The 18713-nt window shown below is 46.3% G+C and overlaps 1 protein-coding gene across 4 annotated transcripts in view; it reads right to left on the bottom strand.

The window, feature by feature from the left end:
• The window catches only part of FRS3 (fibroblast growth factor receptor substrate 3), a 199696-nt gene extending 187852 nt beyond the window's left edge, over positions 1–11844 (bottom strand). For 3 of the 4 annotated variants that reach the window (XM_075853564.1, XM_075853565.1, XM_075853566.1), the window contains exons 1-2: positions 11518–11843; positions 6051–6186 (exon numbers count right to left, since the gene is read on the bottom strand). The gene's annotated coding sequence lies outside the window, so the exon portion shown is untranslated. Of the gene's footprint in view, positions 1–6050; positions 6187–11517 lie in introns of all 4 variants that reach the window. The other variant, XM_075853567.1, reaches the window with a different exon arrangement.
• Between the last annotated feature and the right edge of the window lie 6869 nt (positions 11845–18713).

Below are 18713 nucleotides of genomic sequence, written 5' to 3' on the forward strand. Positions count from 1 at the left end.
TTTCTATGAAGAAAAAATATTTATAGTTTCAAAAATAAATGTTTTAACCCGTTGCGTACCTACTCCGCATTAGTACGGCACACGCCGCTTATTGATGCGGACCTGCACCGTACTATTGCGGAGAAGGAATAAACTGTCACTATGTGAAATCACATCGTGATATAGCAGTAGCGGCAGCTGTCATTGACAGCTAACCGTCTGTTACCGGCCTGGGGACCAATTAGCAAGCCCCCATACCAGCGATTGGTCAGTCTTCAGAGACTGACCAATCACAGCCGTCTGTGACGTCGTCTACAGGAGAGAGCTCCTGTCACTTTCTCTGATCTCATTTCTGTGAGATTAGAGAAAGCTATGTAAAAAAAAACAAAAAAAAAACAAACACTTTTTTAACCCTTCCCGAAAATGGGCGTATAGTAATGCCCTGAGGATGAAGCGGGCACAGGAGCTGTGCGCGCTCCATCTTCATCGGGTGTCGGCTGTAATATACAGCCGACATCCCACTGCAACAGAGATCACCGTTCTCTCCGATCGCTGTAGTTTAACCCCTTAAATGCCGCTGTCAATAGCAACAGCGACATTTAAGTGATTGATACAGAGGGAGGGGGCTCCCTCTGCACCCCATTGCCCCCCCCTCCCCTGCAAAAAATCGCGGCGTTCTGATGATTGCAATGGTAACCGGGAAGCCTAGCAACTGCTTCCTGGTTGCCAGGTACGGGAGCCTATTAGGTCCTGCCCAAGGCAGGACGTAATAGGCTCAACTGTCAGTTGTAAAGTGACAGTTACAATACACTGCACTACACAAGTACAAACAGAATTAGTGCAGTGTATTGTACAGGGGGAATCAGAAGATCAGATCTTCCAGTCTCCTATTAAGTGAGTGAAAAAAGAAAAAGTTTTACATAAATAAAAAGTTTTACGTAACAATAATCGCCCTGCTTCCCCTATCAAGTCCTTTATAATTAGAAAAAAAATAAAACTATACATAATAGGTATCGCCGCGTTCATATCGGCCTGACCTAAAAAAAATATCATATTTATCCCGCACGGTGAACACCGTAAAAAAATACAATAAAAAAACAATAGCAGAATTTCCTTTTTTGGTCACGTTGTTTAAAAAAAAAAAAAGGAATAAAAAGTGATCAAAAAGTCACATAGCCAAACATTGTACCAATAAAAAACTACAGTGTGTCACGCAAAAAACAAGCCCCCACAAAGCTCCGTCGACAAAAAAATAAAGTTATGGCTCTCAGGACATGGTGACACTAAAACATTTTATTTAGGAAAAAGTGTTTTTATTTCATTAAAGTAGTAAAACAGAAAAACGACATAAATTTGGTATTGCCATAATCGTATCGAACCGCAGAATAAAGTAAACATGTTGTTTATACTGCACAGAGAACGCCGGTAAAAAAAAAAAAAGTTCAAGAATTTGTTTTTTGGTCTCCTCACCTCAGAAAAAAATTGTATAAAAACTAATCAAATTATCGCATGTACCCCAAAATGATACTAATAAAAACTACAGCTCATCCCATGAAAATCAAGCACTTACAGCTCGTCCACGGAAAAATAAAAAGTTATGACTCTTGGAACGCAATAATGCAAAACGACAGCCCAGACTAATTTATATGTGCAGCAGTTCTTCACCTAAAACCCCACGTTATCATTTGCAGCCCCCACAGGTAGACCCTGTAAATGCAGCGGAAAACTGACATTTTGGGGTCTGTGCTACATATGGGGCTAGTGAAGAAGTCAAAGATTAGGCAATGCTGGAGTGCGGATGTTTTGTACAACACCACAGACACCCTTTAGAAGTGCGACTCCTGCACCCAATAATCCGGCCTGTGCATAAAGGATTGGTGCAACGCGTACGTCACTACCCATGGATAATTAATTGTATTATTAATTTACCCAAATACATCATCCTATTATGACCTGATGCACTCCGCCCGGCTTACATATACCCTGATGCACTCCGCCCGGCTTACATATACCCTGATGCACTCCGCCCGGCTTACATATACCCTGATGCACTCCGCCCGGCTTACATATACCCTGATGCACTCCGCCCGGCTTACATATACCCTGATGCACTCCGCCCGGCTTACATATACCCTGATGCACTCCGCCCGGCTTACATATACCCTGATGCACTCCGCCCGGCTTACATATACCCTGATGCACTCCGCCCGGCTTACATATACCCTGATGCACTCCGCCCGGCTTACATATACCCTGATGCACTCCGCCCGGCTTACATATACCCTGATGCACTCCGCCCAGCTTACATATACCCTGATGCACTCCGCCCAGCTTACATATACCCTGATGCACTCCGCCCAGCTTACATATACCCTGATGCACTCCGCCCAGCTTACATATACCCTGATGCACTCCGCCCAGCTTACATATACCCTGATGCACTCCGCCCAGCTTACATATACCCTGATGCACTCCGCCCAGCTTACATATACCCTGATGCACTCCGCCCAGCTAACATATACCCTGATGCACTCCGCCCGGCTTACATATACCCTGATGCACTCCGCCCGGCTTACATATACCCTGATGCACTCCGCCCGGCTTACATATACCCTGATGCACTCCGCCCGGCTTACATATACCCTGATGCACTCCGCCCGGCTTACATATACCCTGATGCACTCCGCCCGGCTTACATATACCCTGATGCACTCCGCCCGGCTTACATATACCCTGATGCACTCCGCCCGGCTTACATATACCCTGATGCACTCCGCCCGGCTTACATATACCCTGATGCACTCCGCCCGGCTTACATATACCCTGATGCACTCCGCCCGGCTTACATATACCCTGATGCACTCCGCCCGGCTTACATATACCCTGATGCACTCCGCCCGGCTTACATATACCCTGATGCACTCCGCCCGGCTTACATATACCCTGATGCACTCCGCCCGGCTTACATATACCCTGATGCACTCCGCCCGGCTTACATATACCCTGATGCACTCCGCCCGGCTTACATATACCCTGATGCACTCCGCCCGGCTTACATATACCCTGATGCACTCCGCCCGGCTTACATATACCCTGATGCACTCCGCCCGGCTTACATATACCCTGATGCACTCCGCCCGGCTTACATATACCCTGATGCACTCCGCCCGGCTTACATATACCCTGATGCACTCCGCCCGGCTTACATATACCCTGATGCACTCCGCCCGGCTTACATATACCCTGATGCACTCCGCCCGGCTTACATATACCCTGATGCACTCCGCCCAGCTTACATATGCCCCCACATTATAAACTGAAACACCAGTAAAACACTAAACAAAACTACCACCAAGCAAAATCTGCGCTCCAAAAGCCAAATGGCGGTCCTTCTGGGCCTGGTAGTTTGCCCAAACAGCAGTTTATGACCACATATGGGGTATTACCGTACTCTGGAGAACCGCTTAACAATTTATGGGGTGTGTGTCTCCAGTGGTACAAGCTGGGCCCAACACATTGGGCACTGAAATAGCATATCTGTGGAAAATAGCAATTTTCAATCTGCAACATCCACTGTGCACTAATTTCTGCAAAACGTTTGGAGGTCAAAATGCTCACTACACTTCTAGATGAATTCTTTGAGGGGTGTAGTTTCCTAAATGGGGATCACTTATCGGGAGTTTTCACTGTACTGGCATCTCTGTGCAATGCAACATGGCGTCAAAAACAAATTTTGTAAAATCTCAACTCCAAAAACGAAATTGCGCTTTTTCCGTTTAGACCCTTGCCGTATGTCCAAATAGCTGTTTACAACCACATATGGGGTATTTCCCTACTCAGGAGAAATTGTGTAACACATTTTGGGGTGTCTTTTCTCCTGTATTCCTTGTGGAAATGAAAAATTGAGCTAAAGCTACAGGTTATTGTCACAGACCAATTCTAATAAAATCTATAAAACACCTGAGGGCTCAAAATGCTCACTACATCTCTAATTTAATTCTTTCAGGGGTATAGTCCCCAAACTGGGATCACACCTGAGGAATTTCTACTGTACGGGTACTTCAGGGACTCTGCAAATGCCAGAAACCAATTCAGCAAAATCCGAGCTGAAAAATCCAAACGGTGCGCCGTCCCTTCTGAGCCCTGCCATGGGTACAAACAGCAGTTTATTACCACATATGGGGTATTAGCGTAACCGGGAGAAATTGCTTTACAAATGTTGAGGTGCTTTTTCTCCTTTATTGCTTATAAAATTCAGGTTTTTTTTCCAAAAAAAAGTCTCTTTTCATCTTCAGACTAATTCCAATAATTTCAGCAAATAACCTGTGGGGTCAAAATGCTACTATACCACTAAAAAAATTCCTTGAGGGGTATAGTTTCCAAAATGGGGTCACTTTTGGGGGGATTCCACTGTTTAGGTCCCTCCAGGGCGTTGCAAACGTGACACGGCACCGAAAACCATTCCAGTAAAATCAGAGCTCCAAAATCCAAATGGCGCTCCTTCCCTTCTGAGCCCTGCTGTGGGTCCAAACAGCAGTTTATTACCACATATGGGGTATTTCCATAATCGGGAGAAATTGCTTTACAAATGTTGGGGTGCTTTCTTTCCTTTATTTCTTACAAAAATGTGAAATTTTTATGTTTTTCCAGAAAAAAAAAAAAAAAGAGTAGATTTTCATTTTCACAGACTAACTCCAATAAATATAGAAAAATACCTGTGGGGTCAAAATGTTAACTATACCCCTAGATAAATTCCCTGAGGTGTGTAGTTTAAAAAAAAAATGGGGTTTCTTTTGGGGGTTTCCACTGTTTTGGCACCACAAGACCTCTTCAAACCGGACATGGTGCCTAAAATATATTCTGAAAAAAGGAGGCCCCAAAATCCACTAGGTGCTCCTTTGCTTCTGGGGCCCGTGTTTCAGTCCATTAGCACACTAGGGCCACATGTGGGATATTTCTAAAAACTGCAGAACCTGGGCAATAAAAATTGAGATGCGTTTCTCAGGTAAAACCTTCTGTGGTACAGATTTTTTTTTATTACATATGAATTTTTAAAAAAAAAAAAAAAATGAAATTTGAAAATTTCACCTCTACTTTCCTTCATTTACTGTAAAACGCCTAGAGGGTTGAAACTTTCTGAATGCAGTTTTGGATATGTTGAGGGGTGTAGTTTTCAAAATGGGGTGTTTTATGGGGGTTTCTAATATATAGGGCCCACAAAACCACTTCAGAACTGAACTCGTCCCTGAAAAAAATAGCTTTTTGAAATTTTCTTGAACATGTGAGAAATTGCTGCTAAAGTTCTAAGCCTCGTAACGTCCTAGAAAAATAAAAGGATGTTCAAAAAATGATGCAAACATAAAGTACACATATGGGAAATGTTAATTAGTAACTATTGTGTGGTATTACTATCTGTTTTACAAGCAGATCCATTTAAAATTGGAAAAATCCAAATTTCTTCAAATTTTCTCTACATTTTTGTGTTTTTCACAAATAAGCAATGAATTTATTGACCACATTTTTTCACTAACATAAAGTACAATATGTCACGAGAAAACAATCTCAGAATCAACTGGATAGGTAAAAGCATTCCGGAGTTATTACCACATAAAGGGACACATCAGATTTGAAAAAATTGGTCTGGTCCTCAAGGCCAGAATGAGCCGAGTACTCAAGGGGTTAATGTATGATAAATCTCACAAAGTACCAAATGCCAACACCTCCTAGTCTAGTGAGATCAAATAGAAATCTGCATCTTGATAAATGTCTAAAAAGAATTTTATGTAACATCACGCCTGGTTGGCTCTTTAGCTCCAGGGTTCGGTACCCTGGTGTGGATATCGTATAGTGAAGCCAGTTTACAAAGTCCACAAATTTATATACGTATAGGTAAAGCATGAGTAAACAAAGTATCGCAAAATCCAGTCAGTCAAAACAGGAGGACATGGAATTTGTCATTAGAAATTAATAAACTTATTTACAGACTTAACATTTAGTAACAATGAAGTGCTCCCCAGCACTACATTGATGGATCGATTTGTCATTTATTCTGTCTATTAAGAAAAGAGTACCTTAATGAGGCCATGGGTGAAGAATATTCTTAGTGTTTAGGCCCCACAAATGCCATTCCGCTGCACCATCTCTCTGCTTGATGACATGTAACCAGTGAGGCCAGAAAGGGCTACATGACATCAATCCACATATCACCTGAAAAGGGGAAAAAAAACAATAGTTAGAAACTCAGCATCAATCGTCCTGCAGCAGAGACCTGTGCTCTGCAATAGAGCCCTAGGTAGCCACTTCTCCCTGGTTGGAGCCATCAATAGAGAACATTAACATAGAACTTAGGAGAGCAATTTTTTTCTGCCTCCCATTGATTTCATTGGATGGCTAGAGGCAGTAATCACAAAGAAAGAGCATGCCACTTTATTTTCCCCGCAAACTGGCAAAAGCCGCCAAAGAAAAAAAAAAAAAAAACTGCCTTTCAATGAAAAAATGGGGACAATTTTGGCCGTTTTATTGGCGCTGATTTCGACCCGATATTCACGTCAAAATCAGCTCCAAAAATCTCAGTGTGAACAGACGCTAATCCTGTAATTTGATGGACTGCTATAGACAACAGTGACTTTTTTTCACTAGTTTTGGTGGTTGAGGAACACTTTGCCTGCAGGTAATTAGAAGTTCCCTACAAGATTATATCATGTCTAAAATTACGGGGGGGGAGGGAGAGAGTTACTAACCTTTCTACACTGGTTTTCTGGTGTAGAGAAGTCGTGAGACCAAAAGTGTGCAAATCGCGGTTCAAATATAGACTTTTGCCTGTTTTGCGGCACCCTCGCCATTTTTGTGGGGAGAAGTGTGGCTTCATACAAAGTGGACAGGGCCACGCAGCCCAAAACATAATTTACACCAGAAAACTATAGTGAAGATCTATGACTGCTAGGAGTTTTCACTTTGTAGGGCATAGCGAGCTAGGGGCCTGTGCTGGGCCCCGTACCTGCGCTTCTCTGATCGAGCTACTCTCCAAACCGCACTGCCAGTAGACAATTGAAAAACATAATAAATAGTAAATGCTCATCTTATAGCTCCTCTTCGCTCCTCAGCCTGATGTGGCTCCTACAACATACTGACAAGAACGTAGTATGCCATAAACAAAAATATAGATGTGCACATCCAAGGAAATATCAAAGAAGTTAAAAAAAAGTTATTGACACCAAAAAAAAAAAGCGACAAGTTGAAAGCGTTGCATACAAAATGTACAGTGATCCACATAAGATATAGTTGAAAAAAGTTTCTGTATATATTTCTACAATTCCTGTGTCGTCTGACTAAACTTTCTGACAAGAGCAAATTAGAGCACGTACCACATTCCTACTATGGCAGTTAATGCAGTGTCACAATGGCGTCGCGGGTGGCGATGGAATGTTGGAGGGAGCTGCCCCCCTGAGTAACGCTTTAAATGCCGGACGCCATTGACCGCGGTATCTAAGGGGTTAAACGAGCGTAATCAAAGTGACCTTTGATTCCACCTGTTACAATGGAGGCGTCGGCTGTATTACACAACCGTAACCCGCTAAGTATGGAGCGAGCTCAGCCCATGAGCCCGCTCCATACTTCCCCTTAACGGCTATCACATACATGTAACGTGGCATGTCGTTAAGGGGTTAAGGTATTTGCAAGGGTTTATTGGAAGGTATTTAATATGCTCAGACCTTTTAAAAATATAAAATTAGGCTTGGAAAACGCCTTTAAAATGAGTACGAAAGGATTATGTTGCTAAATCAGAGATTGATGCATGCAGAGAAAGGCCTGTGCAGCATAGGAGCACTTCTGCCAAACTGCCTCACCAACAGCACATGGGCACCTCACCAGTGAGATGGTTTATAGAACTATAGTTTGACAGATGTAATCTGGGCACATCACTATGTAATAGCTGCGCAGGACATAAGACGTAGATTTACCAGATTATGATCTAATAAATGTTAGAGGTGGCATGGAGAAAAAAATACAACAGAATTTGAGCAAAGTTAGGCGGTGGTGGTATCGATTTAATGTGTCTGCTGGAGTTGTCTTTAAGGGTATGTTCACACGCTTAACAAAAAGAGTCTGAAAAATACGGAGCGGATTTCAGAGAAAACAGCATTTGAATTTCTGGCGTTTTTGATGCGGAGAATGAAATTTGGAGCTTCTTTTGAGGATTCTTTTCAGATGTATTTTGAGGTGTTTTTCATAGTGTTCAATGGAAAATCAGCTCCAAAAAACGCCTCAAGAAGAGACATGCTACTTCTTTTTATGCTCCATTTTTTTACAGCAAAGCTTAAAATAAAGGCTCGTGGGAACAGAACATCGTAATTCCCATTGAAAGCAATGGGCAGATGTTTGTAGGCGTATTAGGGGCGTTTTTTCAGGCGTAATATGAGGCGTAAAATGCCTCCATTACATCTGAAAACAGTGCGTGTGAACATAGCCTAAAGCTTCGTTCACATCTGCGTCAGGACTGTCTTAACTTTCCGTTAGGGGAACGCATGAACGAAATCCAAACTGAAACAAACGGAAACCATGGTTTTCCGTCTGAATCACCATTGATTTCAATGATGACGGGTCAGGTGCAAATTGTTTCGGTTTGTCAACGTTGTGTAAGAGTTCCATTGGTCTGCAAGAATCAATACCGTAGTAGACTGCGCTATTCGTTCTATCAATACAACGGAACCCATACACAACGGTGACAAACGGAAACCATTTGCACCAGATCCGTCACCATTGAAACCAATGGTGATACAAACGGAAACCTATAGTTTACGTTAATGGGTTCCCCTGACAGAAAGGTCCGGCGGGACCCACGAACGTAGTCCCAATGCAGATGTGAACAAAGCCCAAGAAAGAGTATTAAACCCAAAATGTAAAAATGGTCCCTTATTAGTAAATCAGAAGTTAGAATATATTTTTGTTAAGAGGTTGTACAGCATCAGAAAAAAATATAAAAAAAACGTCTTTCTTTCAGAAACAGCACCACATCGGTCCGGTTGTTGTGTCTGGTATTCTGCTCCACTGCAGTGAATGGGACAGAGCTGTAACTCTGCACACCACCTGTGGCACTATTTTTGTTTCCTTTATTAACCCGTTAGTGACCGACAATACGCCTTTCACGTCAGTCACTAACGGGCTTTATTCTGATGCATATGCCTTTTTACAGCACTGCATCAGGATAAAGTAAACAGAGCAGGGAGCCGTCAAATCTCCCTGCTCTCAGCTGCCAGAGGCAGCTGAGGGCATCCCTGCTCTGCCGGGTGAGATCGATATTGAAGAAATATAGGAGGGTTCCTCCAGCTCACCTTTGCAGATATGCTGAGTCATTCAAGCACGGATCCCCGTGTCGGCACACGTGTAAGCACAGGAAGAAACAAAGAATTGGATCCAGCGAAGAGTCTGTTAGGTTCTGTTAAAATGTAGGAATCTTCTTCCAAGTTTTATTAAGGCAAAGGATAAAACAAGTGCAGTGAAAATGTGAATAAATTCCCAAATATGCAATAGAGGGATAAACAGCAATTGGAGCGGTGCCTACGCGTTTCTGACGCTGACTGCGTCCTTAGTCACAGCAGCCATGCAGTCACTGCACTTGTTTTATCCTTTGCCTTAATAAAACTTGGAAGAAGATTCCTACATTTTAACAGAACCTAACAGACTCTTCGCTGGATCCAATTCTTTGTTTCTTCCTGTGAGATCGATATTAGTATCGATCTCACCCGTTTAACCCCCTCAGATGCGGTGCACAATAGCGTGCACCGCATCTGAGTGGTTTTTGGAGAGAGGGAGGGAGCTCCCTCTCTCTCCCACCGACACGATCGCTGAGTGTCTGTCTCCAATGGCAGCCGGGGGCCTGATAAAGGCCCCCAGGTCTGCCTGGAGCGAATGCCTGCTAGATCATGCCGGAGGCATGACCTAGCAGATGCCTGTCCGTTTTAAACGGACAGGCAGTAATACACTGCAATACAAAAGTATTGCAGTGAATTATAGTAGCGATCGGAGAATCGCATATTAAAGTCCCCTAGTGTGACTAGTAAAAAAAAAAAAAAAAAAAAAAAAGCTTAATAAAGTTGATAAAAAATAAAAAAAAATTAAAAACCCGCACGGTGAACGCCATAAAAAAAATGTAATAAAAACCGATGGAAAAATTGCTGTTTTCTTTGAATCCTGACTTAAAAAAAAATGTGATAAAAAGGGATCAAAAAGTCGCATCTACTCCAAAATGGTACTAATAAAAACTACAAGTCTTCCCGCAAAAAAAAAAAAGCCCTCCTACAACTGCATCAGCGGAACAATAAAAAAAAAGCTACGGCTCTTCAAATATGGACACAAAAACAAGTAATTTTGAGGGGGAAAAAAAAAAAAAGCATTTATACTGTGTAAAAGTAGTAAAACATACAAATTTGGTATAGTTGCAATCGTAACAACCCACTGAATAAAAGTTAGTGTTATTTATATCACACGGCAAACGGCGTAGATTTAAGACGCGAAAAAGAGGCAAAATTTAAGTTTTTTTCCTATTCCCGCCCAAAAAAGTTAATCAATAAATAATATACCTCTAAATGGTGCTATTAAAAAATACAACTTGTCGCGCAAAAAACAAGACCTTATACAGCTATGTCGACCAAAAATAAAAAAGTTATAGCTCTTAGAATGCGACGATGGAAAAACGTAAAAAATGGCTTGGTCATTAAGGTTTAAAATAGGCTGGTCATTAAGGGGTTAAACAGAGATCTGCATGTTGGCAGGCATTTTTAGAAAAGTTATAGAAAGTAAGGCTGTCACTCTTGAATTCGCTTCTCAGAAGGCAATGACAATCTGTCAGCAAGTGCTAACAATGTGACGGGTGACCATCAGTGACAAGCAATATGGCTGTGCTTCCTGTTGTCACTTTTCTACAAATGTCCACCATCTCAAAACAAAAATAATGGGAACATTTGCTAATACACGGCCGTCCTTTATGTACAAATGCTACTTAGCTAAAAGGATCAATTCTGATATGTGGAGCTGCCGTTCACCAGCCCAGGTAGTTCTATAAATGTCAATTCACTTTATAGAGAATATGTATAAAATGAATGTACAGGAACCATAAAAAAGTATCAATTGCTATACACATAGGAGTTGCCAGACCAATGTCTAATGAAAGCGATTTTTACAGCATTGATGCAGCTTCCCCATGATGAGAGCCACATATTCCAATATGACTCTGCAGCAGTATTTTACTATGACGGTGAGGAAAAGCTTCCCATGAGCAGCCCTACAGCAGTAAAGTGCTTAGGCCTTTGTGTTTACCTGTCAGCGTTAGGTAAGGGACACTGCTGAACGTATATATATATATATATATATATATATATATATATATATATATAGCACACACTGTGCTCAGCTTGTAACACATTAATGAGAGCCGGTGAGATCATGTCAAATGAATGAACATGATGGCTGTATGACTCGTTCCTATCCAAATCAATAGACTGCTATGCAAGCACACGTAAGACAGCCAGCCGTACATACATGTCTTCCTTTTGTCATTCCTCGCAGCCCGTAGACCGCGGCTCCATCTCCGGCGTGTTCGCCTTCACACACAGCTCTCGTGGAGCCACTTCATCCGGTATTCCCATTCACATCACAGCCCCGGAGAATGTGCTCTCCCCGACATGAAAGCGCAGGCCTACCCTTCGAGGTCAGAGGTCACAGACGGAGGATCAACAATACAGGCTCTGGATAGAGCGGCCCCACCTGGAGGACCGGCCGGCTAAGCTGGAGTGACGTCAGTACAGCTCACACCTCCGCTCTGACGTTCGAACGTTTCCCTGTACTGCTCATTATATACAGGCCTCGTATGCTATGGCGGGAATCTGTGCATTGTAGGAATTCCTTTAGTTTGGCGGCTTTCCCTTCATCAGGGTATGTGCACACACACTAATTACGTCCGTATTATACGGACGTATTTTGGCCGCAAGTACCGGACCGAACACAGTGCAGGGAGCCGGGCTCCTAGCATCATACTTATGTACGATGCTAGGAGTCCCTGCCTCGCTGCAGGACAACTGTCACGTACTGAAAACATGATTACAGTACGGGACAGTTGTCCGGCAGCGAGGCAGGGACTCCTAGCGTCGTACATAACTATGATGCTAGGAGCCCGGCTCCCTGCACTGAGTTCGGTCCGGAACTTGCGGCCGAAATACGTCCGTATGTAACGGACGTAATTAGTGTGTGTGCACATACCCTTATGATTTACACGCGCATTATTCTTTCCTCACTCTCCTCCTTTCTTTACCCTTCTTTATTCTGTTGGCACTGCACTCCATACAGTGTTATAGCTACTTCAATATATGTAAAACAAGACTTCCGTGTGATGTTGCTGCCATTGTACGGGAAATTTCCTGACACATGATGAGTTACTATGGAGATCTATGGTAACAGTGTTTTGCTCTATATAAGGGTATGTTCACACGTCTTAACAAATTACGTCTGAAATTACGGAGCTGTTTTCAGGCGAAAACAGCGCCTGATTTTCAGACGTTTTTGTAGCAAATTACGTTTTTCGCGGCATATTTTACGGGCGTTATTGGAGCTGTTTTTCAATGGAGTCAATGAAAAACGGCTCCAAAAACGTCCCAATAAGTGACATGCACTTCTTTTTCGCGGGCGCCTTTTTAAGCACCGTATTTTGACAGCGACGCGTAAAATATCACCTCGTAGGAACAGAACACCGTAAAACCCATTGAAAGCAATGGGCAGATGTTTGTAGGCGTAATGGTGCCGTTTTTTCAGGCGTAAAACGCCCAAATTACGTCTGAAAACAGTCCGTGTCAGCATACCCTAACACAGTACACAGTGGGTAACTTCCGCTATAGCGGCTGCTACGTGGCCCGCAGCCACCCGCCGGCACAGCCCCCCCCCATGGCCGGAGGCACCGCTAGCAGCCGCTATGGCTGCTACAGCGCGACGCCACTGAAGGGGTTGTTCCTACAAAAGATATGCATCCCCTATACACAGGATAGGGGATACATGTGTGATCGCTTGGACGCCGAAAGTCCCCCGTAGTTCTCCATGACATACCTCGGACTTCCAGGGTCTGTCTGCAGCTCCATAGAAATTAATTGTGCACTGGTCGCGCTTGTGCGCATGCATAACCAGCGCACCTTTCATTTTTATTGAACTGCGCAGACTCCAGAAGTCCTAGGTTTGTCATAGAGAACTGGGGGGGACTTTTGGTCCCCCGTTCTCCTTATCGCTGTGGATAGGGGATACATCTCTTTTGTAGGACAAACTATAGGCCATTTTTGGGGGGGGCTATATGACGTTATCTACAGGGGGGTTCTGTATGGCGTTATCTACAGGGGGGGCTTCTGTATGGTGTTATCTACAGGGGGGTCTGTATGGCATTATCTACAGGGGGGGTCTGTATGGCGTTATCTACAGGGGGCTTCTGTATGGCGTTATCTACAGGGGGGTCTGTATGGCGTTATCTACAGGGGGTCTGTATGGCGTTATCTACAGGGGTGGTCTGTATGGCGTTATCTACAGGGGGTCTGTATGGCGTTATCTACAGGGGGGTATGTATGGCGTTAGCTACAGGGGGGACTCTGTATGGCATTACCTACAGGGAGGGGTCTGTATGGCGTTATCTACAGGGGGGGTCTGTATGGCGTTATCTACAGGTGGGGGTTTGTATGGCGTTATCTACAGGGGGGTATGTATGGCGTTATCTACAGGGGGCTGTATGGCGTTATCTACAGGGGGACTCTGTATGGCGTTATCTACAGGAGGGACTCTGGCGTTATCTACAGGGGTTCTGTATGGCGTTATCTACAGGGGGGTCTGTATGACGTTATCTACAGGGGGGTCTGTATGACGTTATCTACAGGGGGGGGTCTGTATGACGTTATCTACACGGGGGGTCTGTATGGCGTTATCTACAGGGGGGCTGTATGGCGTTATCTACAGGCGGGCTGTATGGCGTTGTCACGATGCGGGGTGTGGACCCACTGGGCCGTACCGCGTAGCGGGGATGGCAGCTGGCCAAACCGGAAGGTACACAGTTCAATGGTTCAGCGAGAGTACCTGAGGCAATCGTAGGCAGTGGCGAGGCGGACACGTCCAGAACCAGGCGGTGGGAAGTCGTTCGGTGAGGGGTAGCGTAGACTGTAGCACAGCACGGTAGGTAGCACAGCACGGCAATAGCACTAGGTAGCACGGAAACAGGATACGGAATACAGGAGCAAGGTACACTGGGAGGCTGGAAGACACTGGGAGACCATAAGCAAGACGAACAACGGGAAAACTAACAACGCTCTGGCAAAGGGCAGAGCCCATTTTATAGCCCAGGGCATCCTGGGCCAGATTGCAGTTTTTTGCAAAACGCGTGCACTGGCCCTTTAAGGCCGTGCGGGCGCGCGCACCCGCCGGAGACACTCGGGACCCGGAAGAGAGTGCCAGCGCCTGACTGGGGGACGACGCTGCAGGCAGGTAAGCTGTCCATGGCCACGGCCGTCGGGGTTAACGACCGATCGACGGGCCGTGGCCATAGACGTTACAGTATGCCCCCTCTTCTTGGGACCAGAGCGAGAGAGAAACTTCCTCACAAGGACAGGGGCATCGATGTTCTCCTCTGGTTCCCAAGACCTCTCTTCTGGGCCGAACCCCCTCCAGTCCACCAAATAAAATGTCCTTCCTCCCACCTTCTTGGTAGCCAGAATCTCCTTTACCTCGAAAGTCCCAGATGGGCCGCCAGGAACCACTGTGGGACTAGGAGTCCTAGAGTAGCGGTTCAGGACCACCGGTTTTAGCAGGGAGACGTGAAAGGAGTTAGGGATCCTGAGAGTGGGGGGGAGCCGCAGCTTGTAGGATACCGGGTTAATTTGTAGCAGGACTTCAAAGGGACCAAGGAACCTCGGGGCAAATTTGCATAACGGCACCTTCAGCCGGATATTCCTAGAAGACAGCCAGACTTTAGTCCCTGGAAGGAACTGCGGAGGAACCCGTCTTCTTGTATCTGCCTTTCTCTTCATGCGGTCCACCGCCAAGAGGATAGAAGATCGGGTCTGTTGCCATATCTGTAGAAAGTCCCTGAAGGTGGAGTCGGCTGCAGGCACCTGGGACATTGTAGAGACAGGAAGAGGTATACGAGGATGTTGGCCGTAGACGATTAAAAATGGACTGAATGTGGTCGACTCACTGGTGTGGTTGTTATAGGAGAACTCTGCCCACGGAAGCAACTGCACCCAATCATCATGGCGCCTGGACACAAAGTGACGTAGGTAGTTCTCCATAATCTGGTTAACTCTCTCGACTTGCCCGTTGGACTGGGGATGATAGGCCGAAGAGAAGTCCAATTTCACACCAAGGAGCCCGCAGAGTGCTCTCCAAAACTTCGAGGTGAACTGGAAACCTCTGTCCGAGACAATATGCAGGGGCAATCCGTGCAGACGGAAGATGTGCTGTATGAAGAGGTCAGCCAACCGCGTAGCAGACGGCAGAGCGGTCAACGGGATGAAGTGAGCCATCTTGGAAAATCGATCCACCACCACCCAGATCACACTGCAACTCGCAGAAGGAGGAAGATCCGTGACGAAGTCCATAGCGACATGTTGCCACGGGGCAACGGGCACAGGCAGTGGTTGGAGCAGGTCTGGAGTGAGCAACTTTATTTGCTGCACAGACTGTGCAAGAGGAGACAAAGTCCATGACATCTTTGGGCAGCGTGGGCCACCAGAACTGACGGGTGATTAAATCTTGGGTCTTACGAGCACCCGCGTGACCTGCCAGCTTAGAGTTGTGACCCCAGCGAAGAATTCTTCCTCGGTCAACCAGACGCACAAAAGTCCTACCCGGAGGAATGTCTCTGACTTGCAGGGGATTCACAGAGAAGATACAGGATGGGTCAATGATATTCTGTGGAGATTCCATGGCGTCCTCGGTTTCGAAAGATCTAGACAAGGCATCGGCCCTCACATTCTTGTCGGCGGGACGGTAGTGGAGTTCGAACCGGAACCGAGCAAAGAACAACGACCACCTGGCTTGACGAGGATTCAACCGCTGGGCTGTCTGTATGTAGGTCAAATTCTTGTGATCCGTGAAGATCAGGATAGGGTGAACCGCGCCTTCCAGTAGGTGTCTCCACTCCTGCAGAGCCAGTTTGATGGCCAGTAACTCCCGGTCCCCAATCGAGTAGTTACGCTCTGCGGGAGAAAACAGCTTGGAATAGTAACCGGATACCACGGCCTTGCCTTTCGGTCTTTTCTGGAACAACAGTGCACCAGCACCCACCGAGGAGGCGTCCACCTCTAACGAAAACTGTAAGGACACGTCCGGATGGTGCAGAATGGAGTCAGATGTGAAGTCTTTCTTTAAGGATTCAAATGCGGCTTCAGCCTCCGGGGTCCACAACTTGGCATTCATACCTTTCTTAGTGAGGGTGGAGATAGGTGCTGTCAAAGACGAGAAGTTGGGGATGAAGAGTCGGTAGAAGTTGGCGAATCCTAGAAAGCGTTGGATGGCCCTTAAGCCTTGGGGGCGTGGCCACTCCAGGACGGCCTTTACCTTCTGGGGATCCATCTTGAGACCCTGATCTGAGATAATATAGCCCAGGAAGGATAGAGACTTCTTCTCGAACACACACTTCTCCAATTTGGCATAAAGTCGATTCTCTCTTAGACGGAGCAACACTTGGCGGACGTGACTTTGATGAGTTACTGGGTCTGGGGAAAAAATCAGAATGTCATCGAGATACACCACAACACAAACATACAGGAGATCACGAAAAATGTCATTGACAAATTCTTGGAATACTGCGGGAGCGTTACACAGGCCGAAGGGCATGACTTAGTATTCGTAATACCCATCACGAGTATTAAAGGCAGTCTTCCACTCGTCACCTCGACGAATCCGGATCAGATTATAGGCCCCCCGCAGGTCCAGTTTAGAAAAAAATTTTGCCCCCCGTATGCGATCAAACAGTTCAGAAATTAAAGGCAGAGGATACCTGTTCTTCACCGTGATCTGGTTTAGACCTCGGTAGTCGATGCAAGGTCGTAATGATCCATCTTTCTTTTTAACAAAGAAGAACCCTGCTCCGGCCGGGGATGAAGATTTACGAATGAAACCCCTCTCCAGGTTCTCCTTGATGTAAGCCGATATGGACTGGGTCTCTGGCAAGGAGAGAGGATACACTCTACCACGAGGAGGAGACGATTCCGGAACCAGGTCGATTGGGCAGTCATATGCCTGGTGTGGCGGCAAGGTCTCGGCCTCCTTTTTATTGAAGACATCGCCGAACATAGAAAAACAGAGGGGCAAACCTGCCAACGACTGAAGAGGAGCGGGCTGTGGCGACTGGATGTGACTCAGACAGCGGTCAAGACACTTCGGGCCCCACTGGAGAACCTCTCCAGAGTTCCAATCCAGGACGGGGGCATGCAGACGAAGCCAAGGCAACCCCAGCAGCATGGGGTTGACGGCCTTGGACAGGACGAACAGAGATGATCTCAGCATGAAGGGCTCCCACTTGGAGTTTCAACGGCTTAATTACGGACACAACTGGGTCTGGTAATGGCAGTCCATCCACCGAGGCAACGATCAACGGCCTTTCAAGCGGGATAGTGGGCAACTGTAGGAGATCCACAAGATCCTGGCAGATGAAGTTGGCTGCAGAGCCGGAGTCCAGATATGCGGAGACCTGATGAGACCTCTCGCCAGCAATAATGGTTACAGGGATAAATAGTTTGGAGGAGAGTTCTTGCTTCAATGTGTTGACGCCCAGGGTTGTCTCTCCAACCAAGCCTAGGCGCTGGGGTTTTTTGGCTTGTGAGGACACAGACGCACGACGTGGCCAGCGAGGCCGCAATATAAGCACAGTCCAGAGGTGCGCCTGCGCTGTTTCTCCTGGACCGATAATTTTAGTCGGTCAACTTGCATCGGAACCTCAGGCAAAGTGATAGAAGCAGGCAAGAGGGGTTGCTGAAAGTTGGGCGCCAGTCTAGGACGCCGGCGCTCCTGACGAACCTCATGGGATCTCTCCCTCAGCCTTATGTCAACCCAAGTGGCAAGCAGAATCAAGTCGTCCAACGCGGGAGGCAGGTCTCGAGCAGCCAGTTCGTCCTTGATCTCGGGCGACAGGCCATGCCAATAGGATGCCACAAATGCCTCATTGTTCCAGGATAGCTCTCCTGCCAGAGTCCGGAACTGAATAGTATACTCGCCCACGGAGTTGTCCTCTTGGCGAAGGTTGAAAATGGCGGTGGCGGCTGATGAGACTCGTCCTGGTTCCTCAAAAACGGTTCGGAATATTCGTGCGAACTCCTGGAAGTCTCGGGTCTCGGGTCCCTGACGTTCCCAGATAAGGTTAGCCCATGCCAGGGCCTTGCCGGTCAGGAGGGAGATGATAAATGCGATCTTGGCTCCATCTGACGGAAATGCCCGAGAGTGCAGGGTAAAATGAATGTGGCATTGGTTCAGGAACCCCCGACAAGCACTGGCGTCTCCATCGAACCGAGAGGGCAATGGCAGCGAGAACCGAGGGTCCGTACAGGAACTGCCAGGAGGAGCAACAGGAGGGTCGGCTTGAGGAACTTGCACAGAAGCAGGAATGGAGGCAACTAGCGTCCCTAGCTGCTGCGCCATAGAGTCCACGGCCACGAGGAACTGGTCCTGCCTAGCTCGGAGATCCAGCAGATCCGCCTGCATGGCTTGGGAGGGTGACA

The sequence above is a fragment of the Rhinoderma darwinii genome, chromosome 2, assembly GCF_050947455.1.
Source record: "Rhinoderma darwinii isolate aRhiDar2 chromosome 2, aRhiDar2.hap1, whole genome shotgun sequence".
NCBI classification, from domain to species: Eukaryota; Metazoa; Chordata; class Amphibia; order Anura; family Rhinodermatidae; genus Rhinoderma; species Rhinoderma darwinii.